Source organism: Pelophylax lessonae (assembly GCF_965119305.1).
Source record: "Pelophylax lessonae genome assembly, chromosome: 1".
NCBI classification, from domain to species: domain Eukaryota; kingdom Metazoa; phylum Chordata; class Amphibia; order Anura; family Ranidae; genus Pelophylax; species Pelophylax lessonae.
The window spans coordinates 203,849,328-203,863,344 of NC_138768.1; the positions used below are offsets into that span (position 1 = coordinate 203,849,328).

The 14,017-nt window shown below is 41.0% G+C and overlaps 1 protein-coding gene across 1 annotated transcript in view; it reads left to right on the forward strand.

The window, feature by feature from the left end:
- Positions 1-1,046: 1,046 nt before the first annotated feature.
- CTXN3 (cortexin 3) overlaps positions 1,047-14,017 on the forward strand; it is a 79,846-nt gene continuing 66,875 nt past the window's right edge. Inside the window, exon 1 of the mRNA XM_082275834.1 lies at positions 1,047-1,068. The gene's annotated coding sequence lies outside the window, so the exon portion shown is untranslated. The remainder of the gene's footprint in view (positions 1,069-14,017) is intronic.

Below are 14,017 nucleotides of genomic sequence, written 5' to 3' on the forward strand. Positions count from 1 at the left end.
CTAAGTAGGTTTAAACCCTAAAATAACCATTTTCACATGACATTTGCAATGACAAGAATATTGTGCTCCTGTAAAGCTTTTTTCACATTTTACTTTTTTACATCTTTTCCCATTCAGCACTTCAGTGTCCCTTGAGACATGCCCTTGAAATGTGTCCTTCATTCTTGAGTTAGCAGCACGCAGATCCTGGAAATGTGTTCATTGCTGACTCAGGAGTGCCCCTAAAAAAAAAAATCACAAATACCAATGCCCCCACCCTAAAATTTTTGCTGTAAGTCACAGTATTTCTAGTCATGTCCCTGTGCGTCAAGAGCATGTTGAACCTGGAGATAACACACTCCCTATCTCCAATTCAACAGTAGAGTGACTCTGGTAATATCACATGCATTCCTTATCTCAGCAGTGTTCTCCTAGGGTTGGTGGTGGTATTATCCTTCCTAGACTTTTGTTTCTGGCTAAAGACAAGCATAAGCTCAAGAAAGCGGGTTTATTCAATAGGAACAAAGATTTACAGTGCAACAAGCTACAGCATTTGGAAATTAAATAACTTCTTAGCTGATCTAACTCCAGTACACAGAACTCTGATTGATTACTATAGTTTACTGCTTTTTATGTATCCCTTATTGCTTTATGCACAGTTTATTGAACGGTATCCAGTCTGATCTGCAGAAAATACTGTCACACTTGCTGACAGGCTGTAGGTAATGTTATTGCTTCTGTGGCAAACTACAACCATATTTATTATTTTAGGCACCAGCCACTGAAAAAAACCCATATCATTGAATGATTATTGAGAATGCACACAAAACAGCTATATTAGTAATAGGCAATGATCACAACCGCCATCATATGTGGTTTGGGCATTCACCAGCAAATGCGAAAAGCAAGTGTAATACTATGTACTGAACACTAAAATGAACAATAAATAATTAAAATAGATACAAATAACTTATATTTCTAGTACACAGGGTGATGGGATTAGTAGTTTAAACAAGAAACATAATAATTTTTTTGTTTTCCAGATCAGCTCACAGGGCAAAGGCACTGCATTTTTAGCAAGATCAACAGGTATTTCTGTACTTCCTAAAAGTTTTCATTGCCTGGAAAATAAAACCCAATGCAGCCACTACACACCGGAATGGTGAACTGCAAAATATTTTTTTTTTTAATTGGGTTTAGTTATGTTTTAGGAGCTATTGGTAGTTAGGGGTTAGGGTTTTCCCTTGAAGGTCAAGGTGTTAGGGTTTTCCCTTCAAGGTCAGGACCTAGGGATAGGGATGTCCCTTAAAGGTCAAAGGTCAGAGGATGTGGCGTCAAAGGTCAGAAGGTGTTGCTTCTATGTACGACATACAGTATGTAACTATCAGTCATGAAAGTCTACTACACAGTTCAAGGAGGATATCTCTTCTTTGTTGTTAGGTTATGATTGACCCTGGTGAATGGTGAACTAAATTACCCGTGAGTCTTATATATTAGCCTCATACTGTATGTTTCCTAGATGTTCCAACAGGGAGATATCCCCAGTATATTGCAGTGTCCAACCAGGGGGTTTCAACCGCATTGTATTAGTGCAAGAGTCCAAGAAATATACAAAAAAACAGTGGGTTAGGGGTTAGGCATCTTGCCAAGATAACCAAAACTGGAGCCTCAGTCTTAAGTTGGCCATGGACAGATCCAAATTCAGCCAGCTCAGCAGGGACTGGCTGAATTGATCCATGTGTGGCTGTCCCCATTCAAAAAAAAAATCAATTGTTTTATTGACTTCTGTTGAACGAACAAGGTGGAAAACTTTTGTCGATCGGTGGCTGCACCCGTTAATCAATGTATTCTGACAGTGAAGAGTCCCACTGTCATAATATAATGTCCCGTGGGGAGGAGATTCCTCTGTTCACTTTGTTTGTGTGGATAAAATAATCAGTTTTTTTTTTTTTTTATTCAGCCGGCTTAATGCAAGAACTATTTTTGAGGTCAGAACCCCTTTAAACAAAATTCTTTTTTTATGCTTTATTAAACACAATGCCAGTATCACAGATTTCTAAACAAATTGACTCAAGGAAGACATGATCTGAATTTTTAAGGTCTGTATGAAGCCACAAAAGCGGTTTGGTTCTTTTTTATTAGAGAAGTAAAGAGATTAACATTATTTCTATAAAGTAAACAGGTCATGTGTAATGTGAAGGTTAGATTGAACTGTGGCATCTCCCTATACTTCTGGAGATAAAAAAGGATATTGATTTTTTCCATGCTGCTGCTTTTATAATCGAGTGGCCAATCAATAAGTATCATAATCAACACAGAACGCTTTTGATGTCTCTAAATATTTAACCTTTGCACGAGAGGCTGCTCTGACATTTATAGCCATTGACCATGTTGTGAGAAGAGAGCAGAGTTACTACTGCATGAATCAGACCTGTCAAGGTTTAGAACACAGAGGAATATGCCAACAGAGTGCCCTTTAGTAGAAGGGAGAATCTCCTGTCTGCTTATAGCAGCCATAATGTCAAATAGAAACAGAAAAAGTCATCTTTTTGTTATGTATCCTTTGCCGGTGGCCAAAAACTCTTTAGCTGTAGAAATAAAAAGACAATGGACTTTGTTTAAAGAGAAAGTACCTATTTTATATTTAATGGTTGATTTTGGACAGCACAGTGAATTAGTGGTTAGCACTTCTACCTTGCATAATCTAGGGCACTGATGGCGAACCTTGGCACCCTAGATGTTTTGGAACTACATTTGCCATGATGCTCATGCACTCTGCAGTGTATTTGAGCATCATGGGAAATGTAGTTCCAAAACATCTGGGGTGCCAAGGTTCGCTATCACTGATCTAGGGTCTTTTGCAAAGTCCAGGCAGAACACTATCTAGAGCACATTCTCACTGTGCTTGTGTGGGTTTCTCCTACACCCTGAATACATGCTAGGAGGTTAATTGACTACTGTCTGAATTGGCCCTATTGTGTGTATGTATGTGAGATAGGGGATGATGACAGAAACCAGAAAATTATTTGTATTCAAAGAAACATGGAATTATCTCTCGTTTCTCTTGTTTGGTAATCTGTGTATTTTAATCAGCTCAGTCTTCCTCTAATATTAAATGCTTGCAAATAGGTTTACTTAAATAATCCTTTGACACCAGAGCCAGGTTATTGGTCCCCAGATCAATGGTCTTGTTCCCCTCCCCCTTCCCCTACTTGCAGGCTAAAAAAGTGTTTGCAGTTACAAATATATATGCACAGATCCAGGGGTGTATGTACAGGGGTTGCAATTTGGACCTGGCCCCATGCTCCAGAGAGCCCAAGCAGCCCCCTGTACACCTGGATAGGAGGGGTGGCAGGGCAGCATATAGAGGAACCAATATCCTCCATTACCCTACTGCAGCATTTCAGCGGAAAATGGAGGGGATTGGTTTCTTTACTTGTCACCACGCCACCCCAATCCCCTTCCTATCCACCTCCTGCTGTGATCAGGCTCCTGTGCTCTCCCCTGGCCTCTCCTCATCCACTGAAGTGCTGCCAGGTTCCCCCCTCCCTTCTCCCACCGGCTGCTGCGGGGGATGCTTTCAGGATGGAGAGCAGAGAAGAAGCTCATGATTTACCAGCCCCTTTCTTGTCTTAATGAATAGATTCAGTGATCTGTACTGATGGCTGACTCTGTTCATTCATAACTGAGGAATAGTAAACTGTGCTTACTATGCTTCAGTTTGTGAATGAATGGGAGGCTCTGTACAGACCTATCATCATCCATGCATTCTGTGCTGCTGAGGCTGCAGATAAGGAAATAGAAGGCTGTGTCCTCAATCTCCTTTCTCTATTGTATAAGGTCAAACATCAGGGGTCTGTTTAGACCTCTGATATTTCACCAAAGCCCTTTTAAAAAAAAAAGTATAACAATAAAAATAGTAAAGTAAATAAATAAACATAAAATGATTAAAAAAAAAGAAAAAAATAACTACTGACACTAGTGGAGGCACTACCAGGGTTGCAAAGGGGACTGGACCCAGGCATTCTGTCGCTGTGGGCAGCCACAGCCAGAGGACAAGAGAGCCCTTTATGGTTTCTTGCACCAGGGCCCTGAAGCTTTTAATTACGCCGCTGCATAGATCCACAGTGGGTGGACTGTAAAGTACACAGTACACTATTCCTCCATGAAGAATATGGAGCCACAATAAGACCTGAGCTGGATCATACTTGAAGGTAAGACAGTAGTCTGGAACCTTTTGTTTTACATGAAAATGTGTTACTGACAATCCGCAACATAATGTATAGATAGTTATGTGCCACCCCAATCAGCCCTGCCACCCTAGGCCTCACCCTATGTTGACTATGCAGAAATCTGGCCCTGCAAGATATATGGGATGGAGTTTTTACTAAAGGTGCTTATCAATCAGGTTTGCCTAGAGCAACATGATGGCTAAACACAGACTTGCTTTCAGTTGCTCAAGATAAGCATTAGTGTAATGTGATATAATTAATTGTCTCTGAAATTGTCTCTGAGTCTCATTCGATTTTTTCTCAGTTCCATCAAGCTGCTTTAAGTAGCTTTTACATTTAAATTGACTTGTATGAGGAAGAAAATCAGCTGAAATGCAAACAAAAGCTTGTACACACAAGCCCTTAGAGTACTTACAGGTATATTTTACGGTTCAATGATTTATTAAGTAGTATAGTAGCCATAAGGAGGTCAGACCCAGACACTGCACCTTTAAAATTAAGTTGGCAATGCCAGCCCCCATGCTTTTATCCTAATGGTTTCCCTTTAAATGTTGCTATTGTTTTTTTACATGATATAAGAAGTAATATGCTCAGCATTTAGATCTTCACTGTGTGCGCTGCCTGGAGTTCCGCATGGTCCCTTCCAGATTCTTCTCACTGTTGCATTGTTCCCCCAGTGAGGACTATGGAAGACGTTGTGCAGCTCTAGGCAAGAGTTCTCAGGAGAACAGCTTCAGAGGTAATTACATTACACTAATGCTTACCTCTCAAGGGCACTTATCCTTTAATGTGTAGCTGAGACCCACCAGTACTCCTTAGCAGTATGTTGTTTTGTGGTTGGCAGTGTCATCATAAAAGTATAGCTCTCTATTGCGTATTTATGATCAGTACATTGCCCAATTTATGTGCTTATTTTCTTCATAGTGACCATAATAAAAAAATGTCAAAATCAAAACTGATGAAGCAATTTGTAAATGGGTGTTTTGTCATCTATGTATCATCATATTGTGAAAAAAGCAAAGAACCCAAGAGAATATAGAAGCCATGCAGAGTATTAAACTTTAGGTTGTAAGATAACCTATTTACTGTATGTGTCAGCCTCAATAAAATGTATATTACAAGTTTGGGTGGAGGTCATTCAGTTGAACCCCCTGGCAGTTTCTTTAATGTTGTGTGAAGTCCAGCAGCACGAGCTCTGAACATGTGTTCTTGGCTTTAATCATCTGCCATAGCCATGACAGCATCTTGCTCTTAGATTCACATATTATTTTATATCATGAAGAATACTGCTTACTTGGCTTTTTAGGGTCTGTGCCATAGTTAGTAGAAGGTCAGGCTAATAAAGATAAAAAAGTGTTCAGATGCTGAACAACCACCAATATGTACCTAACATTGAAATGGGGCTGTATTTCTAAAACAATTCTCCCTTTTCATATGCTTGAGTTTGCTGAAACCCATTTCTTGTGCATTTGGTGAAGCCTTTTAAAATTGTTTACATAAGAGAAATGATGGAGAAAGCCATCACATAGTTTATTTTTCTGTCATCACTCCCTGTTGTCTGGATGGTGTCTCTGCATATTAGCTTTCTGTTCCCTATATGCAATGACAGCAGGGAGCCTGACATAATCCTACCCACAGTGGATTTTGCTAGTTGTATTAGCGTGCATAATGCATACTGAATAAGGGATATGACAAGGTTGTAATCTGTAGATTAATTACTAGAGATGAACCAGGGAAATTAGAAGTAAGCATACAAGTCTGCAACTAAAAGTACAAAAATCTATTCTTTTAAAGACACTAAAAACCTTTCTATATGCACCTTGTTTTTTTCACCTGCTTAAGATGTACACTGATAATCTAGTTTCATGGTGTCATTTGTAGGCCTGTATGCAGAGTCTATAGAATAAATCTTCACATTGCTGTGTCAGAAGTTTCTGTTTGTGTTCCATGAGGCATGTGACATGGAACTGCACAGGTTAATGTATGACCTCTGTCTGAAGTCTACGAACTGACACTTCCTGTGAAGAAACAATATATCTCAGTGTATCTAAGGTTGGCCATAAATGGGTCGAATTTCGAAAAAACATTTTTTTTTAGAAAATTTTATCTAAGAATTTTTGTCATCCAATTTGAGTGATCTGACATTATTTTTTTAAATAACAAACGATTTTCTAATCACTGATGGGAGAATCGTGCGAGAAATAGAATCAAAAAAGAAATGCGCATTGTATGCAAGAAAAGAGAATTCCCGAAAAGAAAAGAAAATTCCCAGCCATTATTTTCTGTAGCAATATGAGGTGGAATTGAAGGCTTGGTTGGTCGAATTTCGAAGTCAATGGTGACACCATCGAATCACAAAATGCACAAAATTTCTGATTTTCGAATGAAAATTCTTTAAAAATTTGACCCATGTATAGCCAGCCTAAGTTAAGTACTGGTGCAAGTGAAAGCAATTAGCGTTTTTGGATTTTTTTTTTTTTTTTTTTGTTTCACAGGAAAGTTGGATATTATATATTTGTATCTGTAGAAATCAACAATAACTTCACAAGGTGTTTTTTTTTTTTTTGTTTCTATTCGTGCCCCCGCCAGCCATGGAGGGCCGGAGCACGATCTTAAGGGTTAAGAGGGAAGGGGGCACTGAGGTAAAGGTAATTCGAGAGTGTTCCCTCACTTCGTGCGGGACACGCTTAAGACATAAAAAAGAAGATATGTGTGAGACTTAATAATACCGAATTTAAATCACTATTAGGGTGTATACAGAGGATATAGTGACTCAGGGAATAGTTATGGTTAATAGCAACTAGAAGTGAGTAAGAGAGATCCTCCCAGGACCTAGTGCAAGTCTGAAGGGTTAAGATGGAGTTGAGGGGAGGGTAGATGTTTTGCAGAAGGGGGGGTGAGGGGGCCCCGGGGCCCTCAGGAAGGGAGATGGGGGGAGGGGGAGGGGAATCCATAGAGTGATAGGAGTAGAAGGCACAAGCAAGGGATCTGACCATGTAGCAATTAAGTCCCCTTTATCTGCGACCTGGCTCGGGGTAGTTTGACTAGATCGGGAGGCGTAAGAGGGGGTCTCTGGGGCGGGGGGGGGGGAGTAGGACATTGACATTATGTGAAGGGAGGCGATCGTCCGCCGAGTTAGAGCTCCTCTAGCTGGACACTTTAAATTTATAGTTTTACTGTCTGCCAGGGATAAGATAGGGACTACATCCTTACCACCACGGTAGGGGTGAGAGGGAGTAGAGCCCATTTTCTTAGCTCCAATTTTTGGAGCCCAGCCTTTTCTTCTTTTTTCTTCCCTCTTGTGTTCTTGAAGGAGAGTGTCCAGGTACAGTGGCTTGCTCGCGGGGTTTTGGGAACCATGGCCCCCTCAGTAGATAGCGCCTGGTTGCGCTGGTTTAGATAACCATTAGAGGGGGGTAGGGGTAGTGGGTATTAAACAGTATATACATACTTGTGTGGGTGAAGGGGCGTTTCTTTTCTTGTCAAATTTTTTTTTTTTTACTAATTTTTTTAAATTATTTTTTTAATTATTATTTTTTTTTTCTCGCATAGGTTGTGTGGCCGTAGGGGGCAGGGGACCGTTCCACAATGGTGGCTGGAGGTGGGGCGACCCAGGGGGGGGCAGCAGGTTGTAAGATTACGACCTATTGTGAGGGGACTATCAACCCCACAGAAGCGTAGGAGACTTATGGGAGATCTAAAACGAGATGCTACACAAATAGCTTTCATTCAGGAGACCTACTTCCGCAAAGATGCAGTACCAAAATTGTACAATAAAGACTTTCCATGGGTTTACCACGCTACATCCCCTATTGCTAAATCAAAGGGTGTGAGCATTTTAATATCAAGTGCTATGAATTGGACCCTGAAAGAAGAATTGGCTGACCCAATGGGTAGGTTCGTGTTGGTGAAGGGGTGGATAGGACGGGTCGAGGTTACCCTCGTAAATGTCTATTTTCCCAACTATGAGCATGTAATGTTTTTACAGAAAATGATTCCAGTTGTCTTGGAATTCCGGGAAGGGCATTTAGTGATGGGAGGTGACGTTAATTATGCCCCAGAACCTCTGTTGGATACCTCCAAAAGAAGTTCATATATGTCATTTGCTAAATTACGAAGGCTACAAAAAGAGATCTCCCTCCTGGGCCTCATCGACCCATGGAGGTTGATGCACCCAGGGGAGAGAAATTACACTTTCTATTCTCCAATCCACAAGGCATATAGTAGGATAGACAGAATCCTGGTTACCCAGGCAGACCTGCCATTAGTGACAGACTCAGATATCGGAGATTTTTCAATCTCTGACCATTTTCCGGTGTATGTGAGTATAGAGTGGGAATAAAAAAACTGTAGTCCAAGATCATGGCGCATAAATGAGGCCTTATTACAATCCTCGGAAACGGAGGGGAAGATAGAGGAGGCGTTACATAACTACTTTTTGGAAAATACATCGGAGTCGCTCTCACCTTCCACGATCTGGAAAGCGCACAAGTGCGTGATAAGAGGGGTTCTGATACAGTTGGGTGCACAGCGTAAAAGAGAGCGAGAGGCGAAAATTAAAGAATATCTAACTAAAATTGAACATCTGAGTAGACAGCATAAGAGAACGCTTGCGGAAGCTCACTTGATCCCTCTCATGCGGGTAAGAGAGGAATTGAATCAGATACTTTTTCAAAAGACAGTACGAAATATGTTATGGTTGAAAAGACACCTGTATGAATACGCAAATAAACCAGGGGCGATGCTGGCACGAGCATTGAGGGGCCCAAAAAGACGAACTCAAATTTTACGTCTTAGAAATACAAAAGGTGGGGAGGTTCACACTTCAGCTGACATAGCAGAAGAGTTCTGCTCTTTCTATCGGTCACTATATAACCTACCGGAAATAGGGAGCAAGAAAAGTACAGAAAAGGGGAAGCAGATAGAGGAGTATTTACGAGACTCGGGCATGCGTACACTTTCAGAGGACCAAGTACTGACTTTGGAAGGCGAGATATCGGGGGAAGAGCTGGCCGCTGCGATTTCACAGACTAAGGCACATAAGGCACCTGGCCCAGATGGCTTTACTTTAAGTTATTACAAGAAATTTTGGGAGCGTTTAAAGAACCCCCTACTATCACATTTCAATGAAGTGGGAAGAAGAGCGGCGTTCCCGTTGGATTCTTTACGGGCACACATTACTCCAATACTTAAAGAGGAGAAGGACCCCCTGTGTTGCGGCAGCTATCGCCCGATATCTTTGATAAATGTAGACACGAAACTATACGCAAGAATATTAGCAAATCGTCTCTTACCATATATGGCAGACTTGGTCCATTTCGACCAAGTGGGCTTTATTGCTACCCGGGAGGCCCGGGACAATACAATCCGAGCCATAGATTTAATACATCGGGCATGTACATCACGGAAGAAGATGGTTCTCTTCGCAGCAGATGCGGAAAAGGCCTTTGACAGGGTGGCGTGGGATTTTATCCGGGCCACCCTGTCATACATAGGCCTGGGACCACAAATGCTGCAATTTATACTGGCACTTTATACGGTCCCTACGGCTGCGGTTAGGGTAAATGAATGGAGGTCGAGTTACTTCCCTATCTCTAATGGCACACGGCAGGGGTGCCCTCTATCCCCGCTTATATTCGTGTTGTGTCTGGAACCCCTATTGTGCAGAATTCGGAGTTCTCCGGATATAGCGGGAATCCAAAGCGGGGGGGAACAACACAAGGTGCCCGCGTTTGCGGATGACCTGCTGTTTTTTGCTACTAACCCTTCTCTTTCATTACCAAATATTCTAGACGCCCTGAAAACATACAGTGGGTTCTCTAATTATAAAATTAATGTAACTAAATCAGCGGCACTCAACATATCGTTATCTGACCAAGAAGAGAGAGCACTTCGAACAGCGTTCCCGTTTCAATGGGCCTCAGATACGCTGAAATACTTAGGGATACAGTTAACGGCAGATCCCGCGGATCTCTATAGAAAGAATTACCTTCCGCTTGTAGGAAAGATTAAAGCAGATCTTAGAATATGGCAGCTGTTGGCAGTGACGTGGTTTGGGCGCTGTAGCGTTATTAAAATGAATGTGTTACCCCGTATTTTGTATTTAATGCAGACAATTCCAATAGCAGTTCCAAAAGAATTATTTCAATCAATCAAGGGCATACTCCGCGCCTATATTTGGGCAAACAAATCCCCGAGAATTAAGATGCAGACGTTGGCCTTACCCAAAGTAAGAGGTGGGATGGGATTACCAGATATCCTGAGATATTACAGGGCGGTCCATATAGTAAGGGTGGTAGACTGGCACTGTAATAAACTTACCAAACGATGGGTGGATTTAGAGAATGAGGAATCAGGACAGCTAACCCCCCCAGCCCCATGGTCGGTGTTCGAATCAAAAGACGCTATTCTCAAACATCCTACAGTGGGAGCGACTATAAAAGAAACTAAGAGAATTCAGTCGCATTGGAGGGTAGCCCGGGTATATCTCCGATGACACCGATCTTGGGGAACCCGGATTTTCCCCCGGGGTGTATAAATGCCAGACTCCGTAGGTGGGCTCAGAATGGTAAAAGGCGCCTAGGTGATATATGGCAAAATGGGCCTATGCCCTCCCTAGAAGAACTTAGGACAGGTGCAGGAGAATCGCTAGATTATTTCAGCCGTTATCAGTTGTATAATTATATTAGATCAGTTCGGCAGAAAGGGTATGCACCACGAGAGCTAACAGATCTGGAAAATATGTGTAGAACAGGTAAAGCGACGGGCCATTGGATCTCAAGGTTCTATACACAATTGTCAGAAGATGAGGGAGACCAACAATTGCTGTTTATCCAAAAATGGGAGCAGGAGTTAAACACCGTGTGGTCAAAAGAGCAGATAAATAAGATCCTGAGATTAGTTCACCAATCGTCACTAGATTGTAAGATCCAAGAGACAGGGAATAAAATTCTAACCAGATGGTATAGAGTCCCATCACTATTACACAGAATAAAAGAGGCGGTCTCAGGAAAATGCTGGCGGTGTGGATTGGAGGATGGAAATATGGTACATATTTTTTGGGGATGTAAAAGAGTGCAGCCATTTTGGAATAAGATAGCAGTGGCTATAAAACATATAGCCAACGTGGATATACTAGAGGACCCCGCGTTGTGCTTGCTGCATTTGACAGGAAGCTCAGTGCGGAGCTACAGGAAGTCCCTGACTCTGCATCTGTTGAATGCAGCAAGGGCATGCATACCTATTTTCTGGAAACAGACAGTGATCCCAACTTACGAGTTGTGGTGTGGGAAGGTCAACGAGATTTTTAAGATGGAAGAACTGTCCGCCATATTGGGAAATTCAGAGGATCAAGTTAAGTTGAGATGGAGACCCTGGGTGCAATACTTGGAAGCCAATTCTCCTTAAAGGGAGTTTAAGAGAGGGTCATCCTGGGCGGAGCCTGGTCCAGGCCGCGGGGGGACGGTCCCCATACCCCTTCTGGCGTACGGTAATATAGTATGGAATACATCTTCATATGAAGAAATGTTGGGAATGAGTGTATAAAAGTATAAAAACTTTCTTTTTTTTTTTTTTTTTGGTTTAATTGGGGGGAGGGGGGAGGGGGAGGTAAGGGGGGTGGGGTTTGGTCAGATCATGACAATGTTTGTTTGAAATGTATGTATATATACAAAATCACCAATAAAGATATAAATTAAAAAAAAAAGCAATTAGCGGAGCTTTCAATGCTGGAATGGATGTGTGTGTTTCATAAAATTAGCACATATTTGTGATGCAACACAGAGAAATAGCTAGAGATACAAAAAACCTTCTTGCTTACATATATTCTATTTGCAAAGTAGCAATAGTTTATTCAACTATCTTGTTTGTGCTGGCAGAAGAAAATAGGTACAGTATATCACTAAAAAGTAAAGTCTATATACAAACTTTTTTGTTTTAGGGTCAAAATGGCTGTTTTTTTGCCATGTGTTCCTATGAGGATATTTCCCTTAATTTCTTGTCCTGGAGAGATGCAAGAGGAAGTAGGAGTAAATCTCTACAAATTGTGGGGGGGTTTACCTTTTAGATAGCTGTCACTGGAACAGGTGTCCCCCCTGGAAGATGTACCCTCACCTCTCATTTTGGTGACTACTGTAAAATTTTGGATTCCCCATTACTTTCTTGTTGCTACAATTGTCACCAGGACACATAGAGAATAGTAGGGATGCACCGATCCGATATTAGGATTGGATCTCAGCGCCGATATGGCCATAATAGCTCGATCGGGGGATCGGTAAAATTAACAGATCCACAGGCCGATCCGGTTTTGCTCTTTACATAGCTGTGAGGGAGTAGAGAACAGCTGTCAAAGTAGAAGAAGAAAAAAAAAAAAAAAGAGCCTCCTGCAAATGCCTGTCAGTCTCCCAGTTAAGTAAACACAATGATTACAATGTATCTTTTCGTTCCATCTGCCGGAGGAGGGAAGTTTAACCTCTTAAATGCACAATTGTTATAGGGTATTGCCGATACCGATACCGATCCGGAAGTATTATTTTGTTATAAGCTCACAAAACAGTACTTCCGAATCGGACTCTGGATTGGCGATTTCACAAAGCAAAAGATCGGCATCGGGATCGGCACCAAAAAAGTCGGATCAGTGCATCCCTAGAGAATAGAGGGTGAATCTATTTAGCAGGGATGCAGATGACAATAGAAAATTTTCAGGGGTTCTAATCCTTTCCTACTCTATCCAAAACGTAATAAAGGTTATGGCTATACATACACATCATTACCCACACACAAACTTTATGTGTACCAATAGTCAAATTATGCTAAACTGGTAAAAACTGCTCAATGTTGATAATGACCATTTACTAATCTCTCTCTCTCTCTCTCTCTCTCTTTATATACATACATATATATATATATATATATATATATATATATATATATATATATATATATATATATATATATACATATATATATATATATATATACACATATATATATATATACACACATATATATATATATATATATATATATATATATATATATATATATATATATATAATATAAACCTATACAAACCAAAAAACATTATTTTGTGTACTATTGTATGACTCTTAGGGGCATACCCTAGAGAGCAGGAGATCTACTTTAAAAACATAAAAGAGTCAGCATATTGGGGGGAGAGCACTTCTAATGAAGGGTCGGCATGGTGAGGTTGCAATTTTCCTGTCACATGCCTGTGATCATTGGATAGATTGTGTTCGACCCTGTTTTAGTGTCTTTAGAGCCCGGCCTTTCAGGATCTGAACCCAGGGTTTCTGCGGTGCTATGAAGTTAGCCCGTGCTTTATCTCCTAGTCAGTCTTTATTGATACCCCATTTCTTGCTGTACTCTAAACTCCTTGCCCCTCTACTGAATTTCCTATTTAAGCCATGCCTCTGCACTCCTGATTACCAGATTATTGTGCCTTTCCCAGAGCTTCAATTGCTTCTGTTACACTGTGTTCTTTTTTACCCCTACTCACATATAGACCCTTGGCTGTCAATTCGCCGACCACTACTCTCCAATTTAAAACTGGTACGATTTGTTACTAACTTGGGCTTAATCTCTGACTATGCTTTTGCCTTGATTCTATACTGCTACTGCTACCTGTGTACCAAACCTGCCCTGTTTAAAACCACTAACTTGCCTGCCTTTTTAGCACCTTGGTTCTGAACATAATCTCAGATCATAACAGCCAATTAGATAAAGAGATTACTTTTCAGAAAATTCAAAATGGTTTATTTCACAAATCAATTTGGTGACACTGGGAG